Source organism: Ambystoma mexicanum, chromosome 6q (genome assembly GCF_040938575.1).
Source record: "Ambystoma mexicanum isolate Mex_15411 chromosome 6q, UKY_AmexF1_1, whole genome shotgun sequence".
NCBI lineage: Eukaryota > Metazoa > Chordata > Amphibia > Caudata > Ambystomatidae > Ambystoma > Ambystoma mexicanum.
In genome coordinates this window covers 1,117,152,017-1,117,174,857 of record NC_090937.1, presented here as the reverse complement: position 1 = coordinate 1,117,174,857, position 22,841 = coordinate 1,117,152,017, and the positions used below count along the sequence as shown (strand labels likewise).

Genomic DNA, 22,841 nt, shown 5'->3' with positions numbered 1-22,841 from the left:
GATTTGTTTTGGGATAGCATGATGTGGTGATTGAGAGAGGCCTTTTTTCTGACTATGGCATAGTGGTGTCCTGTTTCGTGCTTGGTGAGGTTCTCTCAGTCTTCTTAGTTCCTAATTTTGGACCATGTGGGTTTACGATGCATATTTCCCCTTTTTAGGCGTGCCAGGTCATCACTGTACTATCTGTTACTGTTTCTTACAGGTATATATAGATTTTTAATCAGTGAGTATGCCAAGGTGTCGAGAATCCTAGGGTAGTTTGCCTCGAGGGACCTGACAATATTGTCTGGTAAGTTGTCCATGGCGAGGCAAGGAACGCTTCATTGAAATCTTCAGTGGTGACCCATTTCATAGGATGAACCGTGATGCATTTGTTGCACACTGTTTCATGTGTTTTTCGGCACCTCCTTGGTTACACTGGAGAATAAGAGGTAGTGGTCTGACCAGGGGAGGGGTGTGATGCTGGGGTACATGAGGAAGAGGTTGGAAGAGATGAAGGCATTCAGAGTGTGAACTCCCTCTTGTGATGCTGAGGTGGGCAGAGAGAGAGGCTCACGCTGTCTAAGGTGCTGGGGAAGGTTTCTGTGGCCTATTTCAGCAGGGCATCCAGCCAGATGTTTAGGTCACCAATGATGAGTATGGGGATTGCAGTTTACGTATGCAGGCTGCCAATTCTTTTAGGGGGGCAGTGGTATCATCAGTATGTCCTTAGGTGAGAAACATGTTTAAATCATACGTTGAGAGAGTAATTACATTCCAGCCCCTCAAAGGTGTAAATGGGGTTGGTTGGGATCATCACAGGATAAAGGTATGCAGGGAGGATCCGGACTATAACAGTTCCAGGGTGTTTGGTTCTGCTTTTTACAATCATTTTGTTGCTCTGAGAAGGAGAATGTCTAGACAAGTAGAGTTGTTGTCAAAGAACCATGCCTCAGTTATAGCCACAAAATCATTTTCAAGATCTTGAAGAAACTCACACATGTAGGAGGTGTGCTTGGAGGCACCTCTGGTGTTCAGTTTAGGATTCGTTTTTGGTTTGATCAGTGCTACAGAATACACGGGTGGCGGCAATGTGAAGGGGTCTTCAGGTATGGTGGGAGGGTGCGAGGACAGGAAAGCCTGTTGGATTGGGGTACAGGAGATAGGTGGTTTGATGCTCCCCATTTGATCTCTCTGCTTCCCCAAAAGGGAATTAAGGGGCCCAAAAGAGATGCGGGAGCGGGGTATGGAGAAGCAACCTTAAGGCTGTTCGGAACACTCCCAGTAGAGAGGGGGTGATGGCTTCAAAAGACAGTAGATTTTTGTTATTGCCTTGAAACATAATTGTTCCACTATTATAGATGTTTACTGTAAGTCTAGTGTGTGGGTTTCCAGCAGGGAATGGAATCCCCTTGAAGCCATCATTTATAGCGCAGCAGTCAATAACAGAAAATTTGGAATGGAGAATTGAAATCTATGTGTTGGGGTGATGCATAAAAAAACCTGATATCAGTGACCTTTTCCATTGACTTAAAGTTCAAGTATGTGTCTGCAATAGGCGTTCTTTTGGCTTTTTTAAAGACAACTTTAGTAGTGTAATTGCCGTGTAGTTTACAGCAAGGCCTAACAGTCAAAAAAGAAACTATATGCAAGACCTGGGATATTTCCTAAGCGCGAAATAGGGAAGGGAGATCAGCACAGTATGCACGTATCACATTTCATGATTTGTTCCAAAGGAGTCATAGCCAGAATAAGTATTACATTTACATGTGGGAGGTATGTTTAGGCTTTTTTTCAATTGCAAGGAGCCACATCAAGGATTACTCTAAAAAAGGACACAAGCATGTAGGGGAACATGCATGAGAATGCATGGACACAAAGGGCTGAAAACTCCCAATTTACACACTACGGATGTGGGGGGAACACTCATGTGTGAATCCATGATATGGACAATAAAGGAGCAGAGAATTAGGGCCACTGCCCTTTCAGGCCCTAACAGGATCTGGCTTTTGTTGCGACATGTGACCTCTATAAGTGTAGACTAGAGATGAGGGTCATGTGACCCCTCCCAACCAATAAGGACTGTGCCTGCCCTCAAGATAGCAGCTTGGCAGACCTAATCAGACAGCAAGATGATGCCACAAAGGAAGCTCCAGTACTAGGTTGGAGTAAGCGTTCACAGAGGGCTCAAGGCTATACCAGAGCTAATCAGGATAGAGGCCACTTAGTCAGGGGTATCCTAAAAGCCTGGTGCTGTAGGTGCTACCAACGGTCAGAGCTGTAGAACCCTGATCTAGAAACATGTTTGGCAAAGAGATGAGACAGAAGCCTTCAATGGACATAACTATCCAGTGTAGCAGCTGGTCAAGGCCAAGCCACTGATTCATCGCAGGTATCTTCCAAAATGTGTTATAACAAGCTACCCAAGTGAATCCTTGGATACGCACTTTAATGACTAGATTACCAGAATATGAACAAAAATGTGGCTGTAGGCGGTTTTGTGTTTAAAGCTCACCAGCTGGAGCTATACTCTTCGTTTGAAGCCAGCTTGCATAAGCATTTTTTGAAAATGGCGGACGGATTCACTGGTACAACTCGGCATGTCCAGAGTTTAAATGCTCTAGGCACGAAGGAATGGAATGGCCAAGGAGTGGGCTTCTTTCTGTATCATGTCTTTTCGGTAAGGTAACCTAGACTGTGGGGTCATCAAGGGCCTTTGTGTTGGTCAGAGGCAAGTCTGGTGCTTTTGCTTTATAAGGCAGCGGGTCTGCTATCACACCAGAAAACAAAACAGGATATACTTGCCTGGAGACTAATTCCTCCAAACGTCATATGAGAAAATATATTAGTCATCAAAGGACAGAACATCAAAACCCCTATAGCTCACAAAGGACAGTGTAGTGCTTTGTTATTTAGTCCTTTTATTGTTTCTTCTTATGTATATCTTTTATGTATGTTTACATTTCTTTCTTATGTATCTGCGTTCCATCTGCACATCTATTGAGTTCGTGGAGATGGAATGCGGATGAACTGACAGTTGATGGAGGGAGTGCTGGTGGGCCTGTTGAATAAAGCTTGTGCTCACTATACAAGTTTGGTGTGTGCCTCTTAACGATTACATTGGCGATGTGGATATATTCTTGATCAGCGCAGCGGGCCCACCGCACACCGAACTGCAAGAGGAGAGGAGAGTGCACCGAGAATCGGAAGCTGAAGGGTCGCGTCTCCCTGGAGTCTTCTCCCTGACCATTGCGCTGTGATCCTACGCGTGTCTGCAATGTCACCGTTGGGAACCGGCGAAAAGCAGACAGCCGCTCTGTCAGACGGTGTTGCAGTGGCCACAGAGTGCCCCTTAGCCGCTCTGCCCCCTTCCCAGGCGTAGAAGTGGCCAGCCCCCCGGCGGAAAGCAGACAGCTGCTCCGTCAGATGGTGCTACAGCGGCCAAAGAGTGCCCCTTAGCCGCTCCGCCCCCTGCCTAGGCATAGAAGCAGTCAGCCCCCGGCGAAAAGTAGACAGCTGCTACACTAGACGGTGTTGCAGCGGCCACAGTGTGCCCCTTAGCCGCTCCGCCCCTGCCCCAGGTGTAGAGGCAGCCAGACCCTCCTCCCTTCTCAGCCACAAGTCCGGAGAATCAGGCTGCTCTGCCCAACCCACGTCAATGGGCGTAGAAGTGGCAGAAGGTAACTGCCGTATTGTTTATGAAAGAGGGGAAGTTCTTAATTAATGCTACAGGAGCTGGCACAACATTAGCAACGTGTTTCAGAGGAAGCACCATTTTAACTTTAGCAGAAAGGCAGCTGCCTTTTAAAAGTATTGCAGCACAAAGGGAAATACAGAAGTGGTTTGGATAAGGCAAACCTGAGCAGTTTTTCCGAATTTGGGAGTACACTGAAGAAAGTAATATTGTGACAGCATTGAACATTGACAAAGTTTATATTGTATATCCACTATGGCAGCAGCAAGCATGCCCCCCCACCAACCTTTTTGTCAGAACCAGGTACTCCGGTCATAAGATGGGATAGGTGGATACAACTCTTCGACCCGTACCTGATAGCCATCGGGGGTGATAAATTCACTCCTGCAAGGAAGGAGGCAATACTATTACATAATCTAGGAACAGAGGGGTGAATTGTTTTTGATGGGTTCTCTGACCCCACAGACAAAGGACAAGGTGAAGAAGACCAGTTCACGGTGGCCATCAGAAAATTGCAAGCGCATTTCGAACCAAAGAAGAATATCACTTTTGAAAAACACAGATTCTTCTTAAGAAACCAAGAATCGTGTGAGCCAATAGAAACATTTGTTGCAACTTTGCGCACCCTAAGTCACTCTTGTGATTTTGGGCCTCTAACTGACTCTCTGATCCGTGATCAACTGGTACGTTGTAGCAACAACAACAGAATACAAGAGAAGTTGTTGTCTAAAGACCTTCCTCTAGAACAAGCAGTCGAAGTAGCCAGCAGTATGGAGGAAACCACTAAATATATGGCCAGCATGAAGTTGGATAAAAGTCACAATGAAGTAGGAGCTATCAAAAACAGTACGAGACAAACCTCGACTAAAGGCATAAAGTGTTTTAAGTGCGGTAGAAACCACCATGTTTCCTCAAATCCTTTCTGCCCCGCAAGGAATGGTAATTGCCTTAAATGAAAAAGAAAAGGACATTTTGCTAGAGTCTGTAGAGATAATTCATCAGTAGAAAATGTGAAGCGAGCATCAGAAGTCCTGAGCAAGAGGAAAATATAGTAGAGCAACAGAACATACAAACCAAACATGTCCTAGAAATTGGAGATGTTTCTGGTGGAGAAAGAGGACCAGTGGACGTTTTTAAGGTTAATAACCGAGTTGTCACGATGAAAGTAGATAGTTGCTCACCATGGACAATAATGTCTGAAGAAACATATTTGAATTGTATAAAGGGCAACATGAGAGATCTACGTAAACCTACTATTGAACCGTATGCCTACGGTAATGTCAAAATTGAATTACTTGGCAAGTACAATGCTGTCATCCAATTCAAAGGAGTGGACAGAAAAAATTAGGAATAAGAATACAGGCCAATGCGTATTGTCCAGTAATGGTTGCTGAGATTAGAGACCAATGGGAAAAAGAGTTTGCTAAAGTATTCACTGATGACCTAGGGAAACGATTCCAACAAGATAGAAAGAGTCATAGCATTTGCCTCCTGAACCCTTAGAGGAGCAGAAGGGAACTACTCAGTTATAGAACGAGAGGCACTGGCTATATTTTAGGCCATTAATCATTTTAAGTATTTTTTGTGGGGAAGGAAGCTCAATGTGCGATCGGATCATAAACCTTTAGTTCAGTTCTTCAACAGTGGCAGGTGGGCAATAGGATCCCTGAGAATAAGCAGATGGGGTCTTGGACTTCAGGTGTACAATTTCATCGTAGATTACTTACCTGGTAAAAATAATATTGTGGCAGACTGTTTGTCTAGGATGCTGATAGAAGATAAGTCTACAACGAACAATATGTCTGCGGAGGAATTTGTTGTAGGTGAACTAGTGAGTGGGGACAAAGAGGAATGGGTCAGGGCTGAAGCGACTGATCAGGATTTAGAATGTATTAAACAGTGGACTGTAGACGGATGGCCAGAAAAAGAAATTCTTGACAAAAAATTTGAAGCATGGTGGGAAATAAGGAATGAGACGAGTATTGTGGGGGGGAGGTTAAGACGAGGCAACTGTGTAATTCCTCCAGAGAGCGTGTGGAGGTGTCTCATAGAGTTAGCTCACCAAGGTCACTTAGGGGAAGGTGCAACAAAGATAAGGCTACGTCAAAGCTATTGGTGGCCTAAAATGGACAAAATGGTGGAACATTTTGTTAAGAATAATTATGCCTGTCAACAGAGTGACAAATCGAAGGTTGTCCGTGATGTACCAATGATACCAAATAGTGTACGAACCTAACCTTGGCAAAAGGTAGCCATAGATATTTTAGGGCCGGTAGCAGGCCTAGGAGATGGATTTAAATACATCTTTGTACTAGTTGATTACCACTCTAAATGGGTAGAGTGGGAAGCATCGAGGGAAGTAACAGCCAGAGACTTAGTGTCTTTTCTAGAGAAAGTATTTCTCAGGGAAGGGTGCCTGGCAGAATTAGTCTCTGACAATGGGGTGCAATTTGTATCTCAAATTATGAGGTCATTTTTGGAGGGTTATGGAATCAAACACATCCGGACTGCACTATACCACCCAAGAGCGAACGGATTGGTTGAGAGGGTCAATAGACTTATAAAAGGAGGAATCAATTTGGCATTAAGGTCAGGTCAAGATTGGAAAGAGTTGTTAAACCACATGTTATGGAACTATTTAACCACACCACATTCAATGACCAAAGTATCTCAGTTTGTATCACTTAAAGGGAGAAAACCTGGAACTAAACTTTGTGCTGGATGGTTGGGATTGGCAGGTACAGTAGTTGTTGATAAAAGTGCCATTATGAATCTAATTAAGGAAGCACAAAAGTACAATAAGGAATCTTTTGATAGGAGAGAATGTGTAAAATACAGAATGTGGAAAGCATGGGATAGAGTATTCATTAAAAGTCCGAGATACTCTCAGAAATGTGTAGAAAGTTGTCATGATGCCTACCCCCGGAGCACCAGGCCAGGCCCAGCACACCCGGGAGCAGGCATCACGCCCCCGGGTAAAAGCCCAGCGGCCCTTTATAGGGGCTCTTTGGACTCTGTCCTGGCGCCGTTGGCGCCAGGCTCATGTTGGACATCAGTCCTGGCGCCATAGGCGCCAGGCTCATAAGGGGAAGTGTTTGGTGCACTTACCTGAAGCAGACCATGCTGCACACTCACCTGATGCAGACCATGCTGCATGAAGAACCAAGCTAAATGAGGCTTAGGAGGGACTATTTTTCTGAAGGAATTATTTTGTTACTTGGGTGGGGCTGTGGAAGAATACTCATCTGGAACTTCTTCCAAGGCTATTTAAGCCACGCCCGGACAGCCACACGTGCTTCGCGTTGTTCTGCATCCCAGCAGCTGAACGCTCACCGTGTCTGCTCCTGCACCTGGACTCCAGCCACGCCCGCCTCGAACCTGGAACACCTGTAAGGGAATAAGAGAAGAGAAAGGTGAAAACCAAGAACTATTTCAACCTTCTTACCTGCATCCGGAATCTTCACGCCAGCATTCCTGAAGGAAGACTTCCATTTAAAAGCACCGCGTTGCTCGCTGCAGCGCCGCGCTTCACTCACCTGTTCCCAAGACGCCGCCCGGCTCCATCGCGGCTCTCAGTGCCGGTCGCCACATCTCTGCACTGCACCTAAGGGAGAGAAGAAGAGACAAAAGCTGAGCAAGGGAACACAAGAGGAAAGCCGAATTTTCAGCCATATTACTTACCGGCTATTCTTGGTGAACCATTCCACATCTCGGGTCGGCGCCACATCTCTGGCAGGTACCGCACCCCGGCCCCTATGGGGAAAGGACAAAAAACATTACTGGGGAATTATAAAGACATTTAGAGGGGTCGCCCTCATCACTAACTCACCTGATTTTACCCCAGCAATTTAACCCCTCAACGCATCGCCTTTGCTCTGCACCTGAAATAAAGGACAGAAAAAGACAACATAAAAGGAGGCTCACACTTGAACTTTTGCATCTTCATACGTACGGCGTATCGCTCAGTAAAGTCAAGTGGATTTGCCAGCGCCATTCTGAAAACCAGTGAAGTAACTGGACGAACGCGCGCCCCTGCACCAGAAGCAGGATGGAGAGTTCATCCTTCCAAACCATAAGGTGAGCTTAAACCGGGGGTTTTGGTGGAAGTCAGAGAAGAACGAAGGGGGAAAGTGGGGAGCAAGCACATTATTCAGCAGACAGTTAATCCCCTTTCTCATCTGCAGAAGGATATTCCTACGGGCCGGACAAGCAAGATTTGGGGGTCCTGTTCAATCGGTGGTCCGAATTCTGCGCATCACGCTTGAAGAGGCCACAGCAACCCAGACCAGACCAGCGCCTCCGTGGGAGCCAGGTGAACGTTACAAAAGTAAATACATTGGCCCCTAAAAAATGATTGAAGTGTGGAGAAATGTTGTTGTCTTAGAGGGTGGTGAGGTGTGGTCACAGGGTAAGTTGGTAAAAGCTAAAATGGTGGGAAACCAAACTGTAAAACAAGATAAATCAGCGGGAGCTAAATTGGTGGAAATCCAAGTTGTGGAGGATGAAAGAAACAAAAATGAGATTTCTAAGGAAAAACTTTTTGATGATGACCATGTGAAAGCCAAGGATGGATCCAGCTCTAAAAGAAAAAAAAACAAGTCTGGATGGATGAAAGATTTTGTTGAATAAAAAATAAATTGTTGAAATTATTTTTAGGATTTGTTAAAGTATTGGGGAGAGAGATATGTAGTGCTTTGTTATTTAGTCCTTTTGTTGTTTCTTCTTATGTATATCTTTTACGTATGTTTACATTTCTTTCTTATGTATCCGCGTTCCATCTGCACAAGCTCATGCAGCTATTGAGTTCGTGGAGATGGAATGTGGATGAACTGACAGTTGATGGAGGGAGGACTGGCGGGCCTGTTGAATAAAGTTTGGTGTGTGCCTCTTACCTCTTACAGACAGTAAGATTTGTGATCCATTCTGTATAATAAGAAAGAACGACTGGGAGCTCAATGGACAAAACTAGGTTACGAAACTAAGTTACAGAGCACCCACGATACTGAGCACAGATATGGTTTAATCTCTTACGTTCTCGAATGCTCATATTCCTAGTATTTTTACATTTCCAAATAGCCCCAACTAAACTCCTCATTATGTGAAATAACAAAATATTTCTTTCCATGTAGTAACTTCATGTGTACCTTCATCTGTTACTTTCAGCAACCAATTGAACAATTTTATTGTGCTTTTCCATGAGACGTCACACACATTGGGCCTCATTACGACTCAGGCGGTAAGGGTTTTACGGCGGCGTAAACAGCGCCGACCCTTACCACCTGAGTACGAGGTCCCTTAGCGCCATGGAGGTTTTAACACCTGCTTTTAGCAGGTGTTAAAATCCATGGCGCTAAGGGACCATGGAGTTAATTACGCCACCGTAATTTACGGTGGCGTAATTAACGCCTTCCCCACTCCCATTATGCCCTATGGGGCAAAATGGGAATGGGGAAGGGAAAATGGGAAAATGGGGATTTACCGCCCCGCCAAGGTTGGAATCGGGCGGTAAGTCCGCCTACCACCATGGCGTAAACGTAGTTTACGCCATGGTGGTAAAGTCACGGCCCAGGCGGTAACTTGCCGCCTGGGTCGTAATGAGGCCCATTGCACTGAATCGTTCATACATTTTACATTGTTCAATTCAAGTAACCAGTGGTGTCACCCTGCCATGTACCATGAAGGTTAACGCTACAAGAAGTAACAGCATATACTTTCATCTAGTGCACAGCAGGTGATGATTTGCCTCCTGGAACTTGGGCTTCACTGCTAGTGGGCCCTGAAATGAAGCCACCAGAGGCTAAAAGCCTCGGTGGAACTACAGGCGGCCACACAATGAATGTCCAGGAAACATAAAACTACCTGAATGGGAGAAAAGGACTCTAGCAAGGACAGATTAGTGAACAATTTGCTTGAAGTGAAACAGGTTCCAGTTGGCTAAAAAATGCAATTTTTATCTAAGCTACTGACTTCCAAAGTTTTCTGTACCAAGCTCCCCTCGAGAAAGGATTTGAAGTTGGCCCTGCAGGACAGTGGATCGCTGGATAGGAGAAGGACACTGCTTTCCAGAGACCACCTTACTATGGTAGCTGGGAGCATGTAGCATTGGAAGAGTTCAAGTGCCCACACTCCCATGCATACCGCTCAACATTTGAGTCTCCAAAAAGAGTGAAATGGAGCTATGACCATGAAATTCAGTATATGGCTTTTTTTGTTAGTAGAATTAGTCCAATAACAGTGAGGGACAAGTCCTAAAAAGAAAAGTGGGGGGGGACTTGTTAATATACCAATTGAAGGTGGGGTCACCAGAAATTAGCATATCAATGTGTGCTGTGAAAAAAGTGGGGAGAGTCCGTCCACACACGTGTACCCTTTAATTGAGCCCTGAAAGTGACACTATCCAAAGAAGGAGAGTTTTCTTTTTTGTATTCACATATTTATTGAAAACATGAATTCTAAATGACAAACATAAATAATGTACATATATATATAAACCCCTCCTCTCCCCCCATACAGGTACGGTGATAACATGGAGAACAATCCAACTATTTACAACTCCAAGAACCGCCCCCGAATTTCTTCATGAAGCTTGCTTTTATTATTTCTATACAGAATCACCCTTTCCAGTAAAGACATTTTATGCAGATCCTCCAACCAGACAGAGGAACTTTCTCAGTCTTCCATTCCCGCAGTATAATTTTCTTCGCAGATAATGATGCCCTGAAAAACCAACACCTCTGTGGGAATGTCAAATCCTCTATTAGATTATCCTCCCCCAAAAAAATGGCTGAAAAATCATAATCAACGTCAAGCATCAAAACATTGTTCATTGTCAATGTGACTTCCTTCCAGAACAACCTCAATCCGCTGAATTCCCACATCATATGTTGAAATGAACCCATTCTGTGTTTGCATCTCCAACAAGCCTCATAATCAAGCAAACCAATTTTATAGAGCTTGAGTGGAGTCCAGTGAGTCCAGTATACTCTGTTTAGAATGTTGACCTGCCTCACCCTTTCCCCAAGGTTTAATGATGTCATGTTCACATTCCTGCATTAATTGTCCCATCTACACACTGGGTTGTACTACGAGTGAGCCATCTGGGTGCAACTGGATATGACTTCATCTTTTAAAGTGTGTATGAAGCATTTAGGAGCCACTTTTGCCATTGGACGATGGAGTGTGTGACGTGGGCAATTTTTGATGCCCGTTTCTAAATGACATCAGTCCTACATAAGAGGAATCTGTCTGTATATATGCATTAACGAATAGTCCGAGCACAAGAAGCAATTTGAATAAGTGGTTGGTGTGGTTGTGATGCTGTGGACCCGTCAACCATTTCAGAATCTGTGGCTGTTTAGCCCCTGAAGAATGTCACAGTATCTACATTTGGGGACAGAAACATGTCATGCTGTTTACATAATCACACAGTTTGGACCATTGAAGATTTACACTAAGACCCTTGTGTGGGTTGGATTATCATTGTTAATGCATTGTGTTTTTGTATGTTTGTATAATATATGTTGGATGTTTGTAGTGGGTTTTACGTGGTGTTGTATTTTGTGCAACATTTGTTTTAATACATGAATTTTACAATAAAAATGTTTTCATAAGAATGAAAGTTCTTGTGTGTAGGAGAAAATAAGGGAGAGGGGGAGAGTCAGCATTCAGTGCTCCAAGAGCAGTTTTTGTTGTGCTTTTTATCTTCTTGTTATGTATGAACCCGCCTGCACACATTCCGCTCTGACCCAATTGCTTCTGACCATGTATGGAGCAAATTTCCAATAACTTTCTTTATTTCGCCAGAAGCAATATGACCATCCAATTGAAATGCCATCAACCAGGCTACAAGGTCTTTCTTCTAGTTCAGTATCCTCTTGCCAACAGCCGGCTTCAATTTTCTGGATTCAGCATATGTTCAATACTGCAGACCCCTTTCCTCAGTCAGACTACTAAAAGTGATCCACTTTTTATACGCAAACTGGTCGTCAAGCCACCAGACACTGCGAAGGTACCAATTTGGCCAGCACAGGTACTTCCCCTCCAACTCGATCTCAGGGTTCAGCCATAACGACGAATTTGAAGAACAAAAGACATCCTCTTTAGTCAACTCCATATGTCTATGCCAACATTCTCTCAAGAACTTGCTTGTGTTCAGACATCTGTCGAATCCTCAATAAAAGGAAGCAAGTGTCTTGCGTGAAAGACAGATGATAATTCACAGAGTCTTGGACTCATAAACCTCCTTTCTCACATGTGAGCTGCAGCTTCCACAACTTCAAGCAGGATTGATTTTCATCCCACAAGAAAGACTGTATCATGCTCTCTATTCTATTTAAATTCCTTTTCCTTGCCGATAGTTGGACCATATTCGGGACATAAGTAATGCATGCAGTAGAAGTCATCTTAATAGCCCTAACTTTCCCCCAAAGACTAATCTTCAATTGAGACCATCTATCCAGATCTTTATTCAGATTATCAATCAAACATTTGAAATGTACTTCCATCATGCGATCAACATCCTTAGTTAGCCAAATGCCCAAATACCTCATTCTTTCTGGGCACCAACTGAATCCATATCTACTAAGCTGCTGACCGGTACATGCATCTGATGCAGCCATCGCGTCTGACTTTGCCCAGTTTATTTTGTATCCTGAGAAGTTATGGAACGAGTCCATTTGTTTCATTACCGCCGGAACTGACATGTCCACACCTTGTACCACCAGCAACATATCATCGGCATAAAGCCATAGCTTTATTTTATGCTTTTCCAAACTGAACTCCTCAAATCACTGGATCTCTTCTGATCTTTTCGGCAAAATGCTCCATCACAAAGACGAACAGCAATGGGGAGCACGGACATCCCTGTCTCGTTCCCCTCCCCAGTTCGAAACCATCCGAATACAAACCATTTGTATTTACACAGAGGCTGTAGGTTTTGAGTACAAAAACTGTATCCACTGTATCAGAGTTTCTCCGAAACCAAAACCTTTCAAAGCTGCCAAAAGGAAGTTTCATTCTATTCGATCAAGTGCTTTTCATGTCCAAAGACAGGACCACCACATCTGATGATAACCTTTGACTTCCAGACAGGGTCAGGATTATCCTGCGCATATTCACAGAGGCACCCCTCCCTTTAACAAAACCCGCTTGATCATGGTCAACATTCAGAGCCAAAAAGTTCTCCAGATGAAGAGCCAATATTTTGCTAGTGTTTATTGGGCTTATTGGTCTATAGCTACTCAAGTTAGAGGGGGCCTGTCCATCTTCAAAGAAAGCAAAATCGAGGCCTGTCTGTTGGTGAGAGGGAGCAACCCCTTGTTTCTTGAAGAATGCAGCATTGCAAGCATCAGTTCATACACTATATCAGGCATAATCTTGTACAACTCAGCTGGCAGACCATCTGGAGCTGGACATTTTACTACATTCAGGCGGCATGCAGCTCTCTTCAGTTCTTCAACACTATGTTCCTCATCCAAACTAATTCTCATTGCCTGATCAATATTCTTTAAGTTGTAATATTCAATGTAATTCTTCAAGTGTTCCGTATTCATTTTATCCTTGGAAGTGTAGAGCTTGGTATAGTATTCTCGAAACTCCCTACTGATCTCCCTTGGCTCGTATGCCACCAGTCGAGCCTGTAATTGCACTGATTGATTTCTCACTTTCCATAACCCTCCCTAGGTCGATGAACAACAGCTGGTCACATTCCTCTCCTCTCTCATAATAAGTACATTGCGTTCTGAAGAGGAGCTTATCAGCCCTTTCTGAAAGCATTTTCTCCAGTGTGTATTTCTTGTGTTTCAATTCAGAACAAAGATCCACAGTTGAATATATCATTGATTGCCCCTCCAATTTTAGTATTTCTTCCTCCAGCAACTTCACCTCCCCATCCCTCTTCCTGCACCTCTTACTTGAGAGACATATCAGCACATCTCGCATGTAACATTTAAATGCCTCCCAGACAGACCCCACAGACACTTCATTCGTCCAGTTGATCGTGACAAAAAATTCAGCTTCCTTCACAATTTTATCCACAACCTCTACATCAAGTACTGCAACATTAATTGTCCAGAAGCTAGATTTTGGCATTGGAAATGTCATTGATATCTCAATTGATACAGGAGCATGGTCTGAAATCATGATAGAACTAATGGCCCCAAACAGAAAATGTTGCGTGCACAGAACAGTTGTCAGGAGCAAATCAATGCAGGAATACATGTTATGATGCCCAGAATGAAATGTATATTGCCTGTCTTGAGGGTTATGGAGTCTCCAGACATCTAGAAACTGGAACCCATCCATAAGATCTATCAAGGCCCTACGGTTTACCCCAGAGTCAGAAGATGAGGAATCAACTCTCCTGTCCACCAACGGGTCTAATGTGACATTGACGTCTCCACCCAAGATGAGGTTGTCCTGGCCCAAAATTCTGAATAAACTGAGCCAAAGGAACAAAGAATGAGCCATTCCCCCCAAATGGAGCATAACTATTGCAAATACTGTATACAGAATTTTGTACATTCACAGCAACACACACTATCCTTCCAGCATTGTCTTTTGTACATGAAATTACAGACACTGGTAAATTATTCTGAATTAACGTACAGACCCCTCTGGAACTCGAAGTAAAGGATTAATAAAAAACCTTCCCCACCCACCCACGCCTCCATTTTTCTGCATCTGTTTCCACCAAGTGAGTGCCCAGTAGGAGAGCTACATCAGCCCCCATTTCATTTAAACAATCTAAAATCCTCTTTTGTTTGTTCGCACAGTTAGCTCCATTGACAGTCCAAGAGACCAACTTCAAGATACACTTGGAGTTGTTCACCATAGTCAAAGTGTCCATTCCCCACCCTTTGAAGAAGCACACATACAACCAAGACAAAAATACAAACACACAAATAACGAACAAACACAAAAACATACAAACCAACTTGGTATTGCCAAACCCAACCCAAAAGCACCTCACATCAGCGCTGTACACGATGAGAACTCTGGTCCACCCCTTCCCCGATAATTCATCAATCTTAGTATTGTATTATATCAGAATCAAGTTTAACATGTCACATTACACTACAGCTCCATTGAGTATAGAACACGTCTTGGAATCTAGTAAGTAAACACTAAACCCCCTTCAGAATATTCATGTTGCTCATTTCCCCTAATCAGATCTACCACATCTAAACATTACACTGCAACTCCATTGAATACATAACAAATCTTGAGCTCTAGCAAATAACCACTAAACACTAAACGTCTTCTGAACAAACATGCAGCATGTCTCCACTAACCAGATCCACCACCTCCTAAACTGTCCACCTTGAGGACCCAAAGAAACCCCAATACAAGATTGCCAAATATTAAGATTCCACATTGTCTATAGACTGAGGCTACCACTAAGGGTCTCGAACCTTGCAGTGCATAACTAGGCCGTTGCCAAACAAATAACCACAAATACCATGCAAAACAGCCTAACCTCAGCCAATTTGTGGCACAAAAGGACTCCACAGTATCTAGTACTTTGCGTCCATTGGCCATGACTAGGTAGCAAAAACGTCTGGCTCAGGTAATGGGTCCGCGTGTCGAATATCTATTAATCCATCCACTACCCAATATGTTATTATTCAACACATCCTATTGGCTTTCTTGCCATCTCTAATAAACCCTTAAGTAATACTCCACCATCCTGCAACCTATACCATAGCTACTTTTGTCCAGAAACAATACATAGTGTATGCATTTAATGAGTCCTCTCCAGCCCCCAAACCCGGCTCCTCCACATCACTGATGCACAGACCCCTTTCAATATCAACGGACAGTTTCAGTTTAATAACGTATCAAGTAAGTAAATGAATCTACATCATTTGCTAATCCCAACAACACCCCAGTAGCGGTAATTACTAATCGCCCCTAGGAACCACCCATATCAGGGGGTGATTACATCGATAGGCCAGGTCACCGGAGAAGGGGCTGTAACTTAGATTTACTTGCAACCAGTTAGTCGGAGTGCGTACCCGACTCTCCTACGTGCAATGCACACACACCATCTATACCCCAGCATACAATGCTATGTACATTCATTTACACACAGCATCCACGCTTACCATTCCGTGCCCCTTGGTGTTATTTGTGTCAGTACAAAGGTAACAAAACTGTTGGAGGGCGTGGAGAGAAATAGATAGTATATTATTTCATCTCTGACCACTTGATCAATATGTGAGTACTGCATGCAGGCTATGATGAAGTGTGTATGGAGGCGGTGGGGTCTCTGGCCCGATGAGAGGAAAGAGACTTGCAGACTGCAATGGTTCTGCTCCAACTGCTGTTCACTGGGGAGGGGGGGAATGCCAGAGCTGACAATGCCATGACTGCATTTGTCAAGCATTGTGTGTTCTGCAGGGAGCATACTAATCTGCAACTGAGGCAAAGGAGGCAAAGGAGCCTGGAGAGAGAATGCTGCACTACACGGGATCAATCCCTTGCCTGTTGCTGGAAAGAGACCACCCCCCACCATCCTCCCAAGAATCCATGACTGAGTATTCAGAAATAAACATGTATGCCACGCCTCTGCCGCGTACACAAGCATTACCAAATTTCGGATATATGGGTAAGCAAGCTAGCGCCCCACCCCCAGCCTCACATTACCTGCATGACAGCATCTGTCATGTCACCAAAATGATTATTGTCCAGCCATCCCGTATTGAAACTAGCTTCTCCTCAATGCCCCCACAGCCGACACACCACGCCAATGAACGCCACTACAGAGACCAAGCCGCTCACTTCCTGTTAGATGAAGGCACCTCACATAAAACACATTCTCACACATGTCTCGAGCACGATCTGACTTGCCTCCGGAGCTGTTATGAATAACAGTAAACAATTTTACAATTATATATCAACCTAATTAAGGAACAATTACATTTCTTCTAACAATAACATGTGAAGTATAAATAAAACATTGCAACCCCACAATACATAGCATGAATCACCATCCCGTAAAACAGCCCTTCTGAAGAATAAATATAATTATTCCAGGGCAATCCTTGTTGGTTGTACTGCCTTGAGCCATAGTTCAGCTTCTGCAGAGTCCTCTGTACTCTTTACGCCTCCATCCAGGAACATTTTCAGAACTGCGAGTAGTAACCTTAAGGTTTTTTCCACTGCCAAAGCCTTTGCTTCCTTGAATGCTTTACTTTTTCCACTATGTCCTTGCGGTAATCTGGGAAAATAGCCAGGGGTCTCTCATCAACAAATAGTTGTCCTTTGTCCCTCACAGTCTTCAGGATTCTCTCATTGATGCTTACTTTGTGAGGACCAAAATAATCTGACGTGGTTTGTGAACCAAAGGTTTACCGGCCCTGAAGGTATAATCCAAATCACCAGAGGCAACAAACTTCTGCCCAATTCCTCAGCTAGCCACCTTAAGAACACGAGCATCCAAGCCGTTATCCAATTCAGCATTTTCTTGTAAGCCCAACACGCGAAGGTTAAGATTTCTACTTGTCACCTCCAGGCTCATGTTCTTTTTCTTTAGAAGAGAGATTTCAACTCGCAGATCATTGTAGGCTCTGAAGCTCCCGGTACCACAGAAGATAAAGCTGAATTACCAGCCTTCACTTTTGTAATTCTAGACTCCAGATGATTAACCTTTGAAGTCAGCTCACTCAGGGAAAACTTCATTTCGCCCACATCCTGGGAGACCTTCAGTAAAAGGGCATACATTTCATTGATGCCAGGGGTTTCCTCCAGTTCACCCACCTTGCATAGATGTTTTCGGGGTGGGATTCTCAGGTACCTCAATCTTCCTCTTACTCAGTTCACTCATTGTCAAAGGCCCAGTCACTTCAAAATTCACCAACAGAGCAAGGGAGTAGGAGCTGCTGGATTAAGCTGCTGCCGGGTCAGTTGACATTCCCGAACCAAAGAAGGAGAGTTGAGATGTGTACTTTTGTGGCACAAGGGTTGGGCCTAATCCTGCTTCAGCAGTCTTACATGCCAGGTTATTTTACTATGGGAGGATGGAGGGGGTGTGCATAGGTCCCAATCACACAGCATCAATATGTTAATGACTGAGGATGGGATTAGCACAGTGTAGTGCAGCAACTGACTGCTTTGCACCCTTACCTCTATTTTTTAAATCCTTTTCAATACACCTTTGTCTATTACTCTCATCTGTCATGTCCTTCATCTGTACCCAGTCTCTCCTATTTTCATATCTGGTGTTCTCTCTTTTGCTTCTTCAGTACAACTATTCAGTCTCTCTTCTTCCTCGCTGGTCCTGACTGCCTCCTTCACCACTTCTCCTGTCCTCTCAACTCTCTTCCTTCTCATCCCCTTAAATTCCTTTATCTCTCCCTGTTAGACCATTGCATCTCTCCATTCTTCCTCCCACGCTGTCTCTCCTTACGCTACCACTCTGTCTAATATTTCTCTTGATGTCATCTCTTGGCTTTCTATCTTTCCCATACCCTCTTCTGACTATCACACTTGACCAGTTTTTACACACACTATCCCTCCCATTCTCTATGCCCTCCTTTCCCATTCTGGATCATCTACTCCTAATCTGTTCTTCCCTGTCTCTCCTTCTTGTTCTGTCTCGCCCCACAAATCTGTACTATTCTGTGTCCTCCACCTCTGTCTCCACCTCTGTCTCTTTCTTTTATTTTGTCGTTTCTGCCCCTTCCTTCAATTCTCTCCAATTCTGTATCTCTGCCTCCTGTTCTCAGGCAAACTCTGCACTAAACACAAGGAGAAGACAATGCAATTTGGAGATCCATTTGGTCACTAAGTTTAAAGTGAAAAATTGCATATGTGAAATTTGCTGTATAGCGATTGCTAACAAAGTAAAATAGTTTCTGTCAAAACACTTGCTAAAAACGTCCTTGCTTATCATAGTGTTTTGAATTTCACCTACTAACCAGGAAAATCCTTCCAACCAAACAGCAAGCATTGGCCTTCCCAATAAAAAAGTAAGCTCATTTCAAGAACAAATGAAAAAAGATACAGGGCCTCATTACAACCTTGGCGGAGGACCATTGTGCTATTAGCACCATGGTCCATGCCGCTAAGGTTGCAATTCCGCCATGGTGGATGGCGGAATTACCGCCCCATTCCAAGGTGAGTGGGGCAGTAATTCCCCATTCACCAATGGCCCCTTCTCCATTCCCATTTTTGCCCCATAGGACATAATGGGAATGGTGAAAGGCGATAATTACGGCACTGTAAATTACGGTGCCGTAATTATCGCCAAGGTCCCTTTGCGGCATGGCTTTTAATGCCTGCAAAAAGCAGGCGTTAAACAGCCATCCCGCAAAGGGAACCTTGTAATGAGGCGTTAAGGGTCGGCGGCGTTTACGGCGCCGTTAACCCCTTAACGCCTGAGTCAGAATGAGGCCCACTGAGTTGAAGGAGGAGGATCAGTATGAAAAGTCTTCCCTGAAAAATGCTCCAAATATATTGTTTGTTTTGTTTGTTTGTTTCTTTATTTATAATGCGTGCCAAACCCAAGGGTATCAGGGTGCTTGATACATGAAGATTTTAAGCTTAAGGTTACATGGTTACAGCCATATACAGCTATCATACATATAATACAATACAGTTAAGGATCAGTGCAGTTGTTAAAATGCATACAATACAGCTAAAGGATAGATTACAACAACAAGGTATATACATGAATTAAGAGGGTTGGCGGTCATTACATGGAAGGCAGGGAGCAGCTAATAGCGTCTGTAACAGTCTAAATACAGTGCAGATGAGTGGGGATAGTAGACTAGTAGCTAGTGTATTATTAGTGATTGTTGTCTTTGAGCCACTGTGTCTGAAGTGGGAATAGGATTGATACACTCCCAGGAAGGGGGGTAGTGAGTTACAGAGCTGAGCAACTTTGACTGGGAAGCTACTGCCTCCAGCTTTCGTCAGCTTGTACCTGGGTACCCGCAGGCAGTTTGTATTAGCCGCTCTGGTAGGCCTATTGGAAGACGTTTTTTCAGATATATCTTTGAGATAGTGAGGTGCAGCGTTGTTTAGGCACTTGTGAGTGAGAGAGGCAGTTTTTAGCAGGATCTTGTCGCTAGTGGAGAGCCAGTTGTTCTGTCTCCTTACTTCAGAGATATGCTCTTTCCTGGCTATACCCAGTGCTGCTCTGAGAGCGTGGTTCTGTAGAGTCTGGATTTTTCTTATGGTATATTTATTGGCGCCCAAATATAGGGCATTACAATAGTCCAATCTGGACACGATTAAGACTCTGGCCAGTGTGATGCAGCTGATTTTATATGAAAATGGTCTGCCCGCTCTAATCAATTTACATGTATAAGCTGTGGCTGAGGCCATGGAGTTCACCTGTTTGGCAAAGGACAGGTTAGAATCCAAATAAAAGCCAAAGGTTTTCACCTCTTTGGCAACCTTGATGGTGTTGCCATCAATTTTAAAGGTGTATTTGTGACCGAGTTTATTAAGAGTGGGCGTGGTGCCCAGAATGATGAGTTCAGTTTTGTCATCATTGTTGTGAACATTTCCAAAATGTACAGAATACAGATCAGCTGACCTTACACAGTTTAGCAGGTGTGGCATCGGACACAGACTCTTATGATCCAGTGCATTCCGATTATCTTTAAACAACCTGGTGAATTTTCAAAGCCAACCTCACAATTCTCAGCATTTGTGCAGAGGGGCAGGTTCTGTGCTTCAAAGGTCTGTTGTGGCTTAATATTACAAATCGCAGAGAGCAATGAAGAGTCAGCCCTTTTCTGTCTGTGTTCCTAAAATATGGAGTTCACTTCCTTCAAAAGTGGTTTTAGCCACACATTATATGCAGTCCAGGGAAGAGCTGACATCTTGGTGACACCATTCATGACATCAACAGAAGGAGGGAGGGCACAGGCTCCTGCTTTTAGGGTGGGACCAAGCTCGATAACATATGGTCTTTCCCGTTCAATGATGGCAGGCATGGCAGGCTGGAGACATGGTTTAAAAGTTGCCCAGAGCAATGCCATCAGTTAGCATTCATCAGCACCTGAGGGTTTGCATCTGACTAATCGGGTGGATGTGAATGCAGGCAGTATCCATGAGCCTGCTGTGTCTCTCCCCAAGCATCAGCCATTGTGGTTTGTTCCCCGGTTGCCCCAGGCCCATTATTCTCCACACCAGCCATCTCTGTCCCCATGATGGACAGCACCGGCGCTTTTTATCAGTAAATTTTTACCACCAACAAGCCAGGGACAAGCAGTATCCTTGGGGAACTAAAACTGAAGCGTGCCCAATGGCAAACTAAAAGCTTGACGCCTACCACACCCAGTCTTACACAGGCTACGGGTAAGTCAGGCCCCGTCGCCACCCCATGCAGAATCAGGGCAATGAGGGCTGAAGGGAGGCACCATGTGTAACTTCACTCCTACATATATCTGTGTGTGCCTGCTGTTAAAAGCTGGATGAGAAGGAGACCACTGTTGGTACATGCAGGCAGGGATAATTGTTACGTGTGTGTGTGTGCCAGTGTGTGAGAGTGTGTGTGTGTCCGTGTGTGCGTTTTAGAATGTCTGTGTAACTCCTGGTCAGGGAATAAAAAGGAAAAAAGAAAATAATCAGATCCCTGACGAGTGAACAAGGAAAAAAAAGAACATTGCCACTGTGAGCAAAGCGCCCGAGATATTGGTTAAACCCTTCAACGGGGTTGCAGACGCTCCGCTCTGTGCCATTCACTGCCACTTCTCAGGGCCTTTAATCTGGCACCTCCTTGACCAGCAGGATAGTGCATAAAACATCACAGCCATCCCTCCAGGTGGCCTGTAATCTGTGCGGAGCATATTGAAGTAACAGCGCTCCCCACAGCAGGGGAGCGCCCGACTGTTCCAAGCCCTTCTGGGCCTGCCAGAACTCCCTGGGCCACACCTGGTAGACGTGGGCCAGGTGGAGTGACTTGTGTGGGGGTTCCCCACTTTGGCTATGAGTGCTGGGCTGCATCTGGCATACTCAGCCTAGCCCATGTAAAGTACTTTTGGGCCCTAACGCACTGTTGCTGTTGCCGCTGCTGCCTGTCACCGCCTACTGCAAGCCCTACAAAGACTTTGGGGGTTCCCCACACTGTTGTTGTTGCTGCTGCCTGCCGCCTACTGCCACAGAGCCACCACCAAAGAGCGCAGGAAGAAAGAAGAACGCAAGAGCAGCAGCAAAGCCCCTCAGACAGCCCTGGCCAGGTTGTTTTGCAAGTAAGGTCATTATAAATAGTTGTGAATACAGTGCACTGTATAGACTTTGTATATATATTTTATAACACTTTCATATTTTTCAAGGACTCTATATTTGTGCATTTTATTTTTTTAGTTACGCAGCTGCTAGATTTACGGTAATTTGTATATAGTGTCTTGTGTTTTGCACCTTTTTGTAAAACAAAACTCACAAAACCCTGCTGGTGTACTGGAAGAGGAAAAGTAAGCTTTAAACAACTAAAGAACCGTGCACCAGAATTCCTTTGACCGCCTTTCTTTTTGTGCTCCAGTTACTCTAACTTTGTGTTTTGTCTCTAGGGGTATTTGGGGAACATGCCTGCTCTAACCTCTAGATCTACCCTACCCATACCCCTTTCATAGCCAGGTACACCGGGGTGATCTTGAACACAGGAGAGCAGGGTTTGGAGATAAGTAAGAGGCAGGTCAAGTTGTTATAAGAGAAGGTTTACGCTATATATTGATTCCCTTGCACTTGCGCTTTCTTAAATGTCACTGGGCCTAGTAAGATCACTGTTTTCTGTTTTTTCTTTGTTCCCCTCCCTTTCTGCCTGGTCGCGCTCTGAAACACTTGTGTACGAGCGCGATATAAATAAAATATCATTTCATTTCATTGTGTGCCTGCATACACCTGCCTCCCAATAAGGTCTGTTAAACGATCACCCCACTACAGCTGCATTTAAGAATGAGTAGATCTGTGCCTGAGAGCAGTTACGTGTGTGTTTGTGTGTGTGTGTGTGTATGAGAGAGAGACTGTGTGGAGGTTGAGGGTGAGCCAGGGGTGCATCAAGGAGCAGGAAAAAATCTAATATTTTACAGGCAATGCTGGAATATATCGTAGACACAGGCATCATAAAAATGTGCCAATATTTGGTGGGAACAGTCATAAAAATATGACGTAAAATATTGTTGTTGTACTGTTGTTGACATGGCATCTATTGAATTGT

The 22,841-nt window shown here is 44.3% G+C and overlaps 1 protein-coding gene across 4 annotated transcripts in view; it reads right to left on the bottom strand.

Moving 5' to 3' along the window:
• The window catches only part of TEC (tec protein tyrosine kinase), an 837,667-nt gene that overhangs the window by 47,136 nt on the left and 767,690 nt on the right, over positions 1-22,841 (bottom strand). The gene's annotated exons all lie outside the window — the stretch shown is intronic.